Source organism: Peromyscus leucopus, chromosome 14, assembly GCF_004664715.2.
Source record: "Peromyscus leucopus breed LL Stock chromosome 14, UCI_PerLeu_2.1, whole genome shotgun sequence".
NCBI classification, from domain to species: Eukaryota; Metazoa; Chordata; class Mammalia; order Rodentia; family Cricetidae; genus Peromyscus; species Peromyscus leucopus.
The window spans coordinates 37,088,142-37,101,323 of NC_051075.1; the positions used below are offsets into that span (position 1 = coordinate 37,088,142).

Sequence of the window (13,182 nt, forward strand, 5' to 3'; positions counted from 1 at the left end):
GTGATGGAAGATGTGAGCATCTGCAAGTGAGGTCAAGCCATCCAGCCTGTGGAGTTTGCCATGGCAGCCCAAGCAGGACAAGGCAGTTGGCCCCTGGAACGTGCTGAGGCAGTAGAGAGGGGACACATAGGTCACGAACTGGTCCAGAAGTAGCTCAATATTGGAATGATTGTTACACATCTATTTGGTGACCACACTGTGTGTGGTGTCTGCTTTCCAGGGAGAGAAGGCAAGCAATAGAGTAAAATCATGTCGGATGGCAAGATATCTACCACAGAGAACAGAGCAACAAGGAGAATGAGAGGCCTAGAAGAGGGGGCAGGAAGAAAGAGGCAGAACCCACCCCCATCCCCACCCCATCCTTGAAACTGCACACACTGAAGCCCCGTGCTCTGAAACCATGAGTCGCACACCTCACTATGAGGGAAGACAGAAATTCAGACCTGTACCTGGGAAGCATGTGTCCATCAATGGGGAGGAGGTGGGCTCCTCCACCGAAGGTGTGGGGACTGGGGACTGGGGACAACTAGTCCCGGCAGAGGAACCCCATGGTGAGATTTGATGTGGGCAGATAACTGTTCGGGCGTGGTTCTCCATGGGTCTCACACCTGTGGTGTTTTATGAGGAGAAAGCCTTTGGTGTTCTGCAATGGGCTTCATCCTAAGAAGGTCTGTGGGGCAAACAGTCTTGGAAGATGGAGAACCCGTGTCTCTTCTGGAGCAAACACTGGCTTGTTCAGTGTCCCATACGATAAGGACCCTGTCATCTGTGTATAATCCCTGTACTTGAGAGGATAAGATAGAGTTTCTTGGGCAGCAGGACTCAAGTTCAAGACTAGTCTAGGCTATATTGAGAGAACGTGTGTGTGTGTGTGCGCGCGCGCGCGCGCGCGCGCGCGCGTGCGTGCGTGTGTATGTGTGTAGTATATATACATTATACACTATAATGTAGTGTATAATACATATATACATATAGTGTATAAACATATATATAATTGTGACTCTAATCATGAGGAAAATAAATGCAAATTGAGTCACAAAAATAACATTACGAAATCCATGCCACTGACCTCAGCATGACCTGCCACTCTGCATCAAGTGATTTTTTTCCACACAGCAGGGTGCTTGGGCATAGCTTCTCTGGATTCCTAGTCTTCTAACTGGCATTTACAGAAGACAGAAGTGACTAACCCTGTTGGCACTTGGAAAAAAAAAAAAAAAATCCCAAGGAAGGGCCCTGATGAGCTCAGCTGAGGTCATGTGCCCACCCTATGGTCGGACGGGGGAAGGAGGGGTGGGATCAGGCTGTGGTATAGCTGTGCCCTTCAGAAGGTTCAGGGAGACTTAGGAGCCTCCCGTAGCCCACAACAGCAGCAGGGAAAGCCAGTTGAGCCAGGGAGGGCGGGGGGAGGGGGGGGCAGGAGGAGCTGCAGATTCATGGATGCCCCAACGTTTTCAAACAGAGCCAGTAGTGGGCAGGGAGGCCATTCGCTGACGGGGAGAAGGCAGGAATCCCAGCCGGTGCGGGCGTTCTGTTTTGAACCGGGTGAATTTAGAAGCTTTGAGGACACAGGGTGGAAGACGTCGCACAGACTGCTGAGGGTTCAATTCTGCAGGTCAGAAAGCGTGGGCAGCCCCAGCTACTGGCGGAGGACAGAGCGTGCCTCCCAAGATGCCTTGAAAAATGCAGAAACTGCCACCACACCAGCAGCCTAGCAGCAGAGTCCTCCGGTGCCACCAGGCCACTGGTGAGAGGCAGTCTGGCTAATTACGAAGGAGTTGGTAAACCGCCCGCGTCTACATTTCGGTCGAATGCCTGCATATCCCTCCCAGTCCGGTGACTCAGAGAGGGCTGCTCCTGCGGCTCGTTCCAAAGCACACCGGGAGTTGTTGGGCAAATATTTGAACAGATTTTCTATCTGAAACCCACGAGATCCCTTCAGCTACAGAGGCTGCAGCCTCTTGCCGCCCGCCCGCCGCCAGCAGCTCTTTCCAACCCCTGCTGAAGCTGGAAACCATTGAGCCACCAATTCCAAATGGGAGCGGCTCCCCAGAAAATATGTCACCGCTGAGGGGAGGGGAGGGGAGGGGAAGATAACCAGAGGTCCGGAGCACCCCGCTCCCACCCAGAGGGTTCCCTTTATCTCCTGTTGTCTGGTTGCAATGATTATTCTGTGTTCAGAGGGAGCCGAGATTGTGATTCATCTCTTACGTGATCTGGGGTGAGTCAGACATGGGTGTGACCTCCAGTTTCTCCATCGACAAAGTGCTCATTGCAAACGTGCCTTCTTCCTGGGAGCTAGGGAGAGTTAGTGAGGCAAGAGGACCGTGCTGGGCATGTCCCTGAGCAGGGCCCCGGAGGGACCCCTCCACTCCAATTCCCCTCTGACCCTCGGGGAAAGGTCCAGGTAGAGCGGATGCTCTGCCTGTCTGTGCGGAGGAGAGAGCTGGGTTTCTCTATGAGCTGCACACCTAAAAAAAGACTCCACGGGAGACTCGGGGAATTTCCTGTGATTTTTACTCTCAGTGTCCTATTTATAAAGCTTAGTCACTGCCATTGTTTGGCAGCCACTGGGCGTGTGGAGACAGGTCATAATCAGAAACCGGCTCACACGAGGTTCAGTCTCACCGGCAGGCTTTGGGGGTGTCTGGGTCCAGCCTTCACTTGACAAGCTCAGAAGACCTGCTGGATTGGATGGCTCTCTCACCTTCCCATTGGCCAGCCACACCCTGCTCTTACATATTTAAAAGAAAGTCTGGCCTCTTCAAGGGTTTCTTACAGGCAGGCATTGGGAGGCCCATCTCCGCGGGAGACCCTCAGGCCTTGGCACAGAGTATGGTCCGAAGGCATCTTTTGCTTCCTGCAGCAAGAACAGACCTGCCGAGCATCTCTGCTCATCCCTGTCTCCATTAAAAAAAAAAAAAAAAGTCAGGTTTCCCCAAGAGGTTCAGAGCTCCAAACCTGGTGTGCAGAAATAGTTGAAAACAATTAAGAGGCAAAAGCCGGGAATTGAGCTGAATCAATCCAGGAAAGCTCAGCCTCACTTACTGCTCCTGTTTGATCCAGGGTGGAGCCACAAGGGAGAACAAAGGCCCCTGCTCACTTCCGGATTTCACAGCCACTGGCCACTAAAATCAGGCTCCTGTCTCCAGGGTTCCCAGAACACTGTACAGGGCAGTGGTAGCCCCATATGTTGTTTTTTTATGGGGACATGGAGGTTCCCCAACCAAAGCAGGATCACTTAGCTGTAGTTTCTCATAAAGCAAGGTGATCAATAAGCTGGTATAAGGTTCTCAAGCAGCTTCTCCTGGGAGCCAATACTGGACGCCTCCTGGGTTTGACGCTGACTTCCGAAGCTCCGAGGTGCAGAGAGTTTGGATCTGGAGACATACCTCGGCTTGAGAAGCTTTGGGGGTCATAGCCCCAACAGCGTGGTGGCTTCTGATGGAGCTGGGCCTCTCTTAGCTGGAGAGTGTGTGCTGAGTTGGAGTGATTGTCATAACCCAAGACTGTCTGTAGCGCCAGGGCTCCTCCATGGCTTACATTAGGGGGGCAATGATCCCAGGGATTTCTTTGGATGGTCTTGCTGAACCAGAGGTCATCTGGTCCACCCTCTGGAACATCAGGCTCTTTTACCTCGATTTTCTCAGCTGCCTCTCAAGTCCAAGGCGGACCTCTGTCTCGGCCCAAGTCCCTCTCAGCCTCTATTCTGTTCTCTTCCCTCTGGCTTCCTTCTTTCTGTATTTCCCCACCTCTTTCCATTCATAGGACTTTAGCCCCCCCCCCCTTTCTCCATCCCTGTGTTGGTGGCCTGACAGGAAAGGTTTCCAAAAGCTACAAGGAACCCACAGAGCAGCACAGAGCGGCCTGAAGATTTTCCACTTCTCAGTGAGTCACACTTGCCCTGGTTCCCACCACCAACCACCACAGAGGTTGGGGGATGGGGTCCACTTCTGATAGCAGCGTAAAAACAAAACATCCATCGCCTTGGAAAAACAATGTTTCAAACAAGAGCAAACTGCGAAGGTTCAGCAAGTGTGTCAGATGCAAGATCAACCCGGAAAAATCAGCAGCATCTGCCTCCGCCCACAGTCTCTGCTAGAAAGTATTACTCTGATGATAGTATTCGGAACAGCGGCATGAATTACCAGCTACGTAGGAGTTTATGAACCAGAACACACAAAACGTCTACACCCGTTTTTAAAGTTCTAATAAGGACACATAAAATGATCTGTGTTAACAGCACACATTCCATGCTTTGGATCAAGTGTCTTAAAGGATGGCGTGCATTGGGTAACTTTGTAAGTACCTAATTACATTAATGATTCAACCGTACATTTAAGACAAAGCCAGTCAATGTGCTGGTTGGCTTTCTTTGTGAGGAACTCTGTAACTGGATAGCTTTTTAAAATGCAAAGTGGAGATTCGCTCAACACTACAAAAGCCACAGTGATGGCAACAGTGTGTAACAGGCTCAGAAACAGTCCCAAAGAGCGGAAGAAGAGAAGCACAGGCTCAGGAACACAGCTGTGAACTGTTCACACGCAGGTGCCACTTTGCAGCAGGGACACATTCTGAGACGGGCACATTGGGCAATGTCACCATGGTGTGAGCCTCTTAGAGAGTCGGTCCACAGACAGGGCAAACACCAGCAGTCTGAGGCTGCCGCCACTGCGACATGGTAAAAGTTTGAAAAGAAACGTAGAGAGTAGCCATCAAATATAAAGTATAGTGTGACCGATCCATGAACCAGTAACCAGACCGTATAGCTGCAGGGGGGTGAGCATAAGAACACAAGATCTGCGTGTGTGGGTGACATTATCAGTTAAGGCTTGGTCAGGAGTCTCCTGTGTTATTATCTCTGGGACAGGTGTAACAAAATGTGCACGCCAAATCCCTATGTAGCTTAAATTGAACTTCTGACCAGGTCCAGCTTCTGGAGCTGACCCCTAATGTCATCAGCAGGCTCTCACTGTACCTCTGTAGATTGGCTCCAATGAAGAGCAGAAGATGGATTCGGGCTGAAGCAAAAGACAGAGTCCACTCTATCCCAAATGGGCCTATTCTGAGTATCTGTCAACGTCAGAGGTGGAAGGTTTACACCCTCCTCTTAGAAGCTGAAATTCTGACTCTTCAATGTGATGGTGTAAGGTGAGACCACTGGGGTATGGTTAGGTCATGAGGGTGGGGTTCTCAGGACAGGATTAGTGCCCTTTAAAAAAGCTCCCTGACTCATCTGCCCCAGTCTATTCTATACCACGAGGACAGAGAGAGAAACTGCCTCATCTGACCTAGGAACAGGTCTGTCTCACTAGACACTGAGCCTGCTGACGCCTTGATCTCAAATTCCCGGGCCCCAGAACTGTGAAAAATCCATCTCTATGTTTGGAAGATACCCAGTCTGTGCTAGCCTGTTGCAGCAAGTTGTGTATACTAAGACAAGCCACATTGGCCCCAAATGGTTTCCCAAAGACATTCCGCTCTCATGGACTCCCAAAAGCAGACAGAATTTTAAGATAAATGTGGCATAAAAGCAGCCACTGTTAAATTGTTTGTCATTTGTTTGTCGTGTCGGTAAATAGGCTTCCTTCCTCTGGTTTTAGGCAGACTAGCTTGTGATGGAGTCAAGGGCCCATGCAGAAGAGCGCCATGTGTTAACAACTCCTTGGTGGCCACTAGCCGGGGCATCTCATTTGCAAGGAACATGGACGGTGAAATAATGCAAACAAACCTGTACATCAGTGGACTATAAAAACCATTAAAATATTGACGGGTTTAAAGGCTTAATGGCCCAGCAAAAAACGAAAATATGTTTAAATGCAGATCTCGGTCATTAAAAAAGCATTTGTCATGCCACACTGGCCTCCTCTGAAAATGGGAGAAACAGGTCTAAGGAAAACACCCCCCCCCAAGAGTCTGGGCCAGAAAAGGAGAGATACTCTTCACTGGGTGTCCAATGAAGCAAAGACTCTGAGGTGCACAGATGGCCCTTCTGGGGTGGTGATCCTGGAGGCTTCGAATACGACGGAAGCCGTAGCAAACCCACCACCCTAGAGACGTCTGAACTGTGACAGCATTTTCTGAGGAAGCTCTCTCTGAAGAGAAGACACCAGAGGCAGCAGGCAGTGAGGCGGCTGGAGAAGCTCGTGGGGGAAAGACTAAAGAGGTGAACAGATCTCTGCTGGGTCCATGATTGTTCTTTCCTACCAGGTTGTAGCTTCCGTATCTGTAAGATAACCAGGGCTGCCATAACACAGTTCCGGAGTCTGGGTGGTGTAAACAGTAAAAGGTGTTCCTTACAGTTTTGGAGAGTGGAAAGCTGAAGTGTGAATGTCACAGGATTTCTTCCTTTTGAGGCCTGTGAGGAAAGGATGTGTCCCAGGTGTCTGTCCCGGGGCCCTAGATGACCGTCTTCACTCTGTGTCCTTATATTGTCTTCCTTCAGAACGTAAGAATTTCCTCTTGTTGTAAGGACACCAGAGATCTCGGCTAAGATGGTGGAATAGAAGCATCTTTTGTTCAACTCTGTGAACGAGGAAGATCACACCAAGAGAGGAGACTCTATGTCCTTTGGAGAGAACGTGAGAAATCCGTGAAGAAGTAATAAAGACTCCCATCAGGCTGCATTAGCGCTCACCCCAGCTGACCTCATTCAACTTCATTCCCTCTTCCTAGATGTCACTTTCAATGTGGTTGCACTGGAGGTCTGGGGACTAGGGACCTCACCATTTTATTTTGGGAAGATGGGACACAGGTCTGTCCCTGATAGTAACTGAATGATAACGCACAGGTCCCAAGAAGCTTTTGTCTGCAAAATACTAAAACCTCACAGTGTGTGAAGCAGCTGAGCTTTCCTGAGGGTTTGCCCAGTGCAAGTCTAGCACACAAAGACTCCCTCTGACAAGGTGCATGGGCAGTGACCGAGGAAAAGCTGGGGCTATTAGTCATCAGGAAGCCACATGATCCCGAGCAAACATCATGGACCTCTGAGACTCTGTTTTCTTACTTAAACTAAAGGAATCAAGTCTGTGAGTTGAACGTGCTGATTGGCATTCCAACCTTTACCGTACGACAGAGCAAGAAGAAAAACAAAATAGCAAAACCCACTTTCCCCAAATTCCTTGGCAGCTAGAGCTTTTGTTGTGACTTAAACACCCCCATGCCACCCCCATTCCCCCCCCCCCCCCCGTCACCAAGATGCACCGGTACAAATATGACCTGTGGACCAGTGCCAAGCAGAAGTCACTTTGCCCACTGCTGCTTCGCCAGCAAGGCCTGGTCTGAAGTGTCGGAAGAAGTTCCAGAGGCCAGTGTTTGAGGTGTGGGGTCTGACAGGTAAGCTAAGGTTCTTGAGGAGCAGCTATGGGGGTGAGGTAGTGAGGCAGCGGCTGCGGAGTGCTCCAGGACTCCCCCCTGAAGACAGGATGGCACAAAACACACACACACACACACACATGCACACACACACACACACACACACGCACGCACGCACGCACGCAGGCACGCACCCACACACATGCACACTCATTGTTTCAATGTCATAGCAAAAGGCTGTCGACATTCAAATGTCCATTACTGGTGCTCAGGTTGAACACACCATGGGTCCCTCTGCACTGTGCAGCCTTTTAAGGAATAAAAGGAGGTTTCCACATAGTGACGTGGAATAATTCTCAAGAAAAACGAGGGAGAAGGAAGTACAATCCTTTATACGCAGGCACTTAGAAAGAGAAGATATAAATGCATATGTAAAGGGATTTGAAATTTTAAAAGATATTGTGTACCCCGGAACTTGCCATTCTCCTCCTCTGCCTCCTAGGTAATAGAATTACAGGCATGCGCCACGGCACCATGCTGGCTCAAAAGGAGAACCGAACAATGAACAAAGTATTATGGTTTGGACCTTAACAGTTTTCTAAAGTCCAGGAGATGATTAGTCATATGTGGGTCCATAGCTTCATGGGTTTTGTTCTCAGCTCTCTGCTGACTCTCCATCCCGGGGCCCATGCGCCACCTTGTTCTACCACGTGCATCCACCATGACGTTCTGCTCGCCTCAGGCCCAGAACAAAGGAGCCAAGTGACTACGGGCTGAAACCCCTGAAATCATAAGCTAAAATATTTATTTATTATTTATTACAAATAGATTTTTATGTATTTTGTCACAGCAAGAGAAAGTAGACTTAGAACCCAAATTTCAATGAGCGGGTCCCCAAAATCTCTAGTAAAAACAGCAGGACTACGAGGTCAGGACCTAAACTGTTAGTGAAACGGGAGATACAGGGTCATGCCCACCTGGCTATGGCTCCCGCCAGTTCTGAAGAGCAGGAGAGTGGTCCAGGGAGATGAAGGAGGAATCAGGCCTAGGTACAATTCACAGAATGGAGTTTTAGACGCATTTGGCTCGTCTGGTCTCTCACAGCTTTGCGGCGATGTGGGTATTTTTGTTGTCCCCATTTCACAGGTGGAAATGAGAGTCAAGGGTCAGCAGCTGGATCAAATCCGCGAGGCAGGTAAAGTCCCATCCCCTCCCTGCAGGAAATAGGCTTCTTTTTTAAAAAAAAAAAACTTACAATTACTTGATATTTTATGCGTATGAATGTCTTGTCTGTCTGTATGAATGTATGCCATTTGCGTGCCTAGTGTCCTCAGAGTTCAGAAGAGGGTGTCAGACCCCCTGGCACTGGAGCTAGGGATAGTCGTGAGTCACCATGTAGGTGCTGGGAATCGAACCAGGGTCCTTTGCAAGATCAACAAGTGCGCTCAGCTGCTGAGCAATCTCTCCAGCGTCCAGTGACACGTTTCAAGACCCTCCACTGGGAAGCCAGCACCTCGGTCTTCAGTGAGCATTCCCGTCCGCCCCGCTACCACCCCCCACACACACTGAAGCCCGGGTCTATGCAGTTTGCGGTGTAAAAGCAAAACTAGTGTGGCTTTCACACAGTCCCACAAGCTTGATCTTGCTGCACGTCTTAGCAGGCTTGGCACGTGTTTCTCTTTCCTGGTGACGATCGCCTTCACCTTTTCCCTCAGAGTCACCTGGGGGGACCTGACCACAACACAAGTATCTGAATACAAAGACGTGGATCTAATGGCCAAGGTGATACTAACAGAAAGGCAGTGTATACAGCATAGACCCATTGGGAAAGAGTTGTTTTATCTCTGTGAACTGAAGCTGGGGGAGAGAGACAGACAGAGAGACAGAGAGACTGCTAGGGAGCTGCACCCGTGTTGAATATTCCACACCGCCAAATGATGGAGCTTTAAGATTATGGAGAGTTATACTGTTGTGAAGCAGAGTCAAAATTTCTTAGGCTATTTTCAGACCCTTTGAAAGCCACTCACTGCTCACACCTGTGTGTGGCCTAACACCCTTGTGCCTGTGAAAATCTAGGATGTGTTCTTAGCAGGGCACCAGCTCCCACCAATCCAAAAGCTAAAAAGTGCCTTCAGATATTATCTGAAAGCTGTAGCAGTTGTCTCTGCTTTTCAGTCCCCGCCTACCCATAACACTTTGATTTACGACTTTCTTTGTTACGCGGCTCATCAAGTCTCAGGTAACCGCTTCCGAGGTGAAACATTTGAGAACTCGAGGCGATCTGATTTGTGTTTCCAGGCCACGGTCACTCATACTTGGCTCCAGAATGAACTATCTCTTATTCTCATTGAGGCCAGTACCATGTTTTTTGCGACGGCATGTCAAACAGGGCTGTGTTTAAACTCATGAATTTGTTAAGTTCTGGAAGTTTCCATTTAGTATTTACGGATCAAGATCCGTCACCATTGCTGAGCTGGTGGAAAGCGAAGCCACAGGCAATGGGAGACTTCCGCAAAGCACTAGCCCAGAGGTTTGTATTCCGGCCTTTGGCCGCCATCTCTAAACATCACACTCTGGACCCCCAGGCAGAGCCTTTAGATCGTTGGGGACAGGAGTGAGGCGCTCTCCCTGCCGGAGGACTCCATTTCTATTTCATATGCTGGGCCCTAAAGTGGACCCACAGACCTGTTAGGAGAGGTGGACCCCAAGCCTGGCCAGGGCATTAATGCTGGGAAGGGGGGGGTGCAGGGGAAGCAGACCTCTAAGCTTTTTGTCTGACTTCCTACAGGAATTACCTGAGGGGCCTTAAAAGCCCCTGATGCCCGCACCTCTCAGAGACTCTTATTCAGCAGAGCGGAGTGCAGCTTTGGCTGGGGTTTTTAGAAGCCCCCAGTGATTCCGGGAAGCAGCAGAGCTTGAGAAACACAGCTGTTGCTGTTCCCAAACATCTGGGGGCAGGGGGTGGAAGGCCGTGCCAATGACGTCACCTGCAGACCTGCTGGAAAGGAGGATTCTCTCTCTCCAGACCTACTGCACCTGAAATCTGGAAGGCGCTGAAGGGAAGGGAGTTTTTTGTTGATGTTGTTGTTGTTTGTTTGTTTGTTTTAACCAGCCTTCTACACAGCTCTGATGGGTCCTAAGGGTTGAGAATCACTTCTCTGAGCAACAGGCTACAGGTAGGCAGATTGTCACTAGCCGAGGCTTGCTTCATGGACTACTGAAAGAAAAAACTATGTCGATTATAAAGTTAGGAAATGAACCTACCTTGGGCCTTCCCCTGAGAACGCATGAGAAAGCATGTTAGTGTGATCAGAAGTCAACTGGAATTTGATGTGGCCTCTGAGAAAGAGGACAGCTTTATCACATGCGGGTATCACTCAGCAACTGTGGGCCAGAAGCTTCCACAGGAGGCCTTGTCTTCCCTGCCCAGGGAGAGCCTTGCCTGCTGGGGAGAGCCTTGCCTACCCAGGGAGAACACAATCTGTGGGGAGAGGTCGGCAGTGTACAGCTGAGATGACCCCGCAGATGGACGCTCCCTTCTCAACTTGGATGGTGTGTTTGTTCCTTAAAAACACCACAACAAATTCTTACAAAGACTGTGACTTTAAAAAGCAGAAAGTATGCATCCCTAACAGATACCGAAAGCAGCAGTCTAAGCCGAAGGAGGCGGCACAGTGACCTTCTTCTGGGGATCTTAGGGACTTGCCTCCTGCCTGTCCCTCCCAGCTTCCACCTGCCATTGCCATGGCTTACGAACACATCACTCCAATGTCTGTCTCATCTTCCATGACCCTGCCCTTTGTATTAAATCCCTCTCTCCTTTCTCTTAATAAGGACAGCAGTCGTTAGGTTTAGGGTCCAGGATAATCTCATATTGAGAGCCTCGGTCACATCTGCAAAGATTCTATTTCTAAACAAGGTCACACTCACAATTCCAGTTCAGGAATGGATGTAAGCATCATATGGAGGGGGCAAAACTCAGATGGGAAGCAAACTTCACTGTCTTCGGCTGCCTCTGCTCATGCCGATGGTGAGCACATGGGCTTGGAAGACAGAGCTGTAGACTAGGGTGTAGGGAGCCGCCATTCTAAGATGGCGCTGGCTTCCTGGTAGCCCAGCTGTAAACAACTCCATATTTGGCTATGCTCCTAGGACTACGTGTCCTAAGGTCCGCGCATGCGCGAGTATGGTAATTGACCCTATGTCCTCAGCCTATCCCGTGGCTCCCTGTGCTCGCATTCTGGCGGGACCCAATCACAGTACGGCACGTTTGCCTGATTCCCTATATAAGCAGCAGCAGTTTAGTCCTCGGGGCCCCTCACCTCCCGCTCTCCCTTAACCAAGAGGCGCTCCAATAAAGTGTGATCTGAGAAGAATCCTCGCGTGGTGGTCGTTCTTCCTCGCTGGTCGAGGAGCTCGCCGCACCAGGGTTGTCCAATCGTTCAGCTTCTTTAGGCCGCACTGGTCTAAGAACTGTTGTATACCATACACTAAATACAGTGTGTTCAATGTAGTCGGTAGTGTAGACTTGTCTCCATAGAACTCTGTAAGAGCACTCTCCTTCATACGTTCATTTAAGCCTGGGCATGAACACGGGGCATCTCTGTGCTGTTTAACTAGGGCGGAGGATCAGCGATTATGTGACTCGCTCAGGCTCATGGAATTTCAAGTGCTGCAACCTGGTGGAGACAGGAATCCAGCCTGTACGCTCTGCACCACGCCAGACCAAGCAGGTTCCTGCTTCACAAACTCAGGCCAAACTGCTCCCTTTACAATCGCAACCTCAGCTTGCCAACTACCTGTCTACTTCTTAATTTAAGAAAATTTTAAAATTCATTTTACATACCAATCACAGATACCCCTCTTATCCCCCCCACACACCAGCCTTCCCCTCCTCCAAAAGGGTAAGGGCTCCTCCCATGGGGAGTCAGCAAAGCCTGGCCCATTCAGTTGAGGCAGGACCATGCCCCTCCCTCCGGCATCAAGGCTGAGCAAGGTGTCCCACCGTAGGTAACAGGCTCCAAAAAGCCAGCCCGTGCGCCTGCCTGTCTGCGCTTTGTATTCCAGTTTGCCTGTGCTCAGTCAGCTTTATGTTGCTTTTATTTCTCCCGCTAGACCCCGTTTAGAGCCAAGCTTGGGCAGACACTCAGCACATTTTGTTAATAGACTAACCTGGGCCTGGCTCCGTAGGGAACTCAAGTGTCTGGCAGAGAAGCGTGACTTTCGTCTAGGCTGGGCCTCAGCTCTCACGAAAGGGCATAGTAAAACATACCACAGGCGGACAAGCTAACAGTGTGGCTGACTTCGGGCCGTCCTTGGTAATAAAGGCCACGGCCAGAACTGACCTCATGGCGAGTGCAGGGCTAATCCGCAAAGCTTGCTGCGGCCAACAGCGTTCATTTTCTCCCGCTCTGTCTGCAGCCAGCGGTGTTTCCCGGTGCTGTGGGACCTAACGGTGAAGACAGCAAGTCCCAAGCACTCAGTACCGGCACGTTAAGCCCTCCAGCTCACGTGGGAACTTGTGAAATCCAGGAGGCAGAGGACTAGCTGAGGTCTCAGGAGGTTTGGGTGGAGAAAATGAGTCACATTAGCTTAAGCTGATCGTGGAACACACATCCCGAGGTGCATTCAGGGGGGAGGTGGGGTTTGTAGGGTTGAGTTCTCCATGCTTATCTGATATAGAATAGTGGGAAGTATCTCTTAGGATTCCGGCCACTCCTCCCGCTATATGACTGCACATGCCCAGTTCAGTAGCCAAGCGAGGGGTCTTATTGTCATCTGTGAGCTGCGTGATTGGGCAATGCTCGTAGTGTGGTCACGCAATCTGCGCATGCGTGGCGTAGCTCTGTAAGCCCGCCTGCGCCTGCG

The 13,182-nt window shown here is 50.2% G+C and overlaps 1 long non-coding RNA gene across 1 annotated transcript; it reads right to left on the reverse strand.

Moving 5' to 3' along the window:
* Positions 1 to 2,500: 2,500 nt before the first annotated feature.
* On the reverse strand, positions 2,501 to 11,587 carry LOC119088980. The gene is made up of 2 exons (XR_005092742.1): positions 8,292 to 11,587; positions 2,501 to 6,568 (listed from the first exon to the last, which is right to left on the reverse strand). It is a non-coding gene; the product is annotated as an uncharacterized LOC119088980 (long non-coding RNA).
* Between the last annotated feature and the right edge of the window lie 1,595 nt (positions 11,588 to 13,182).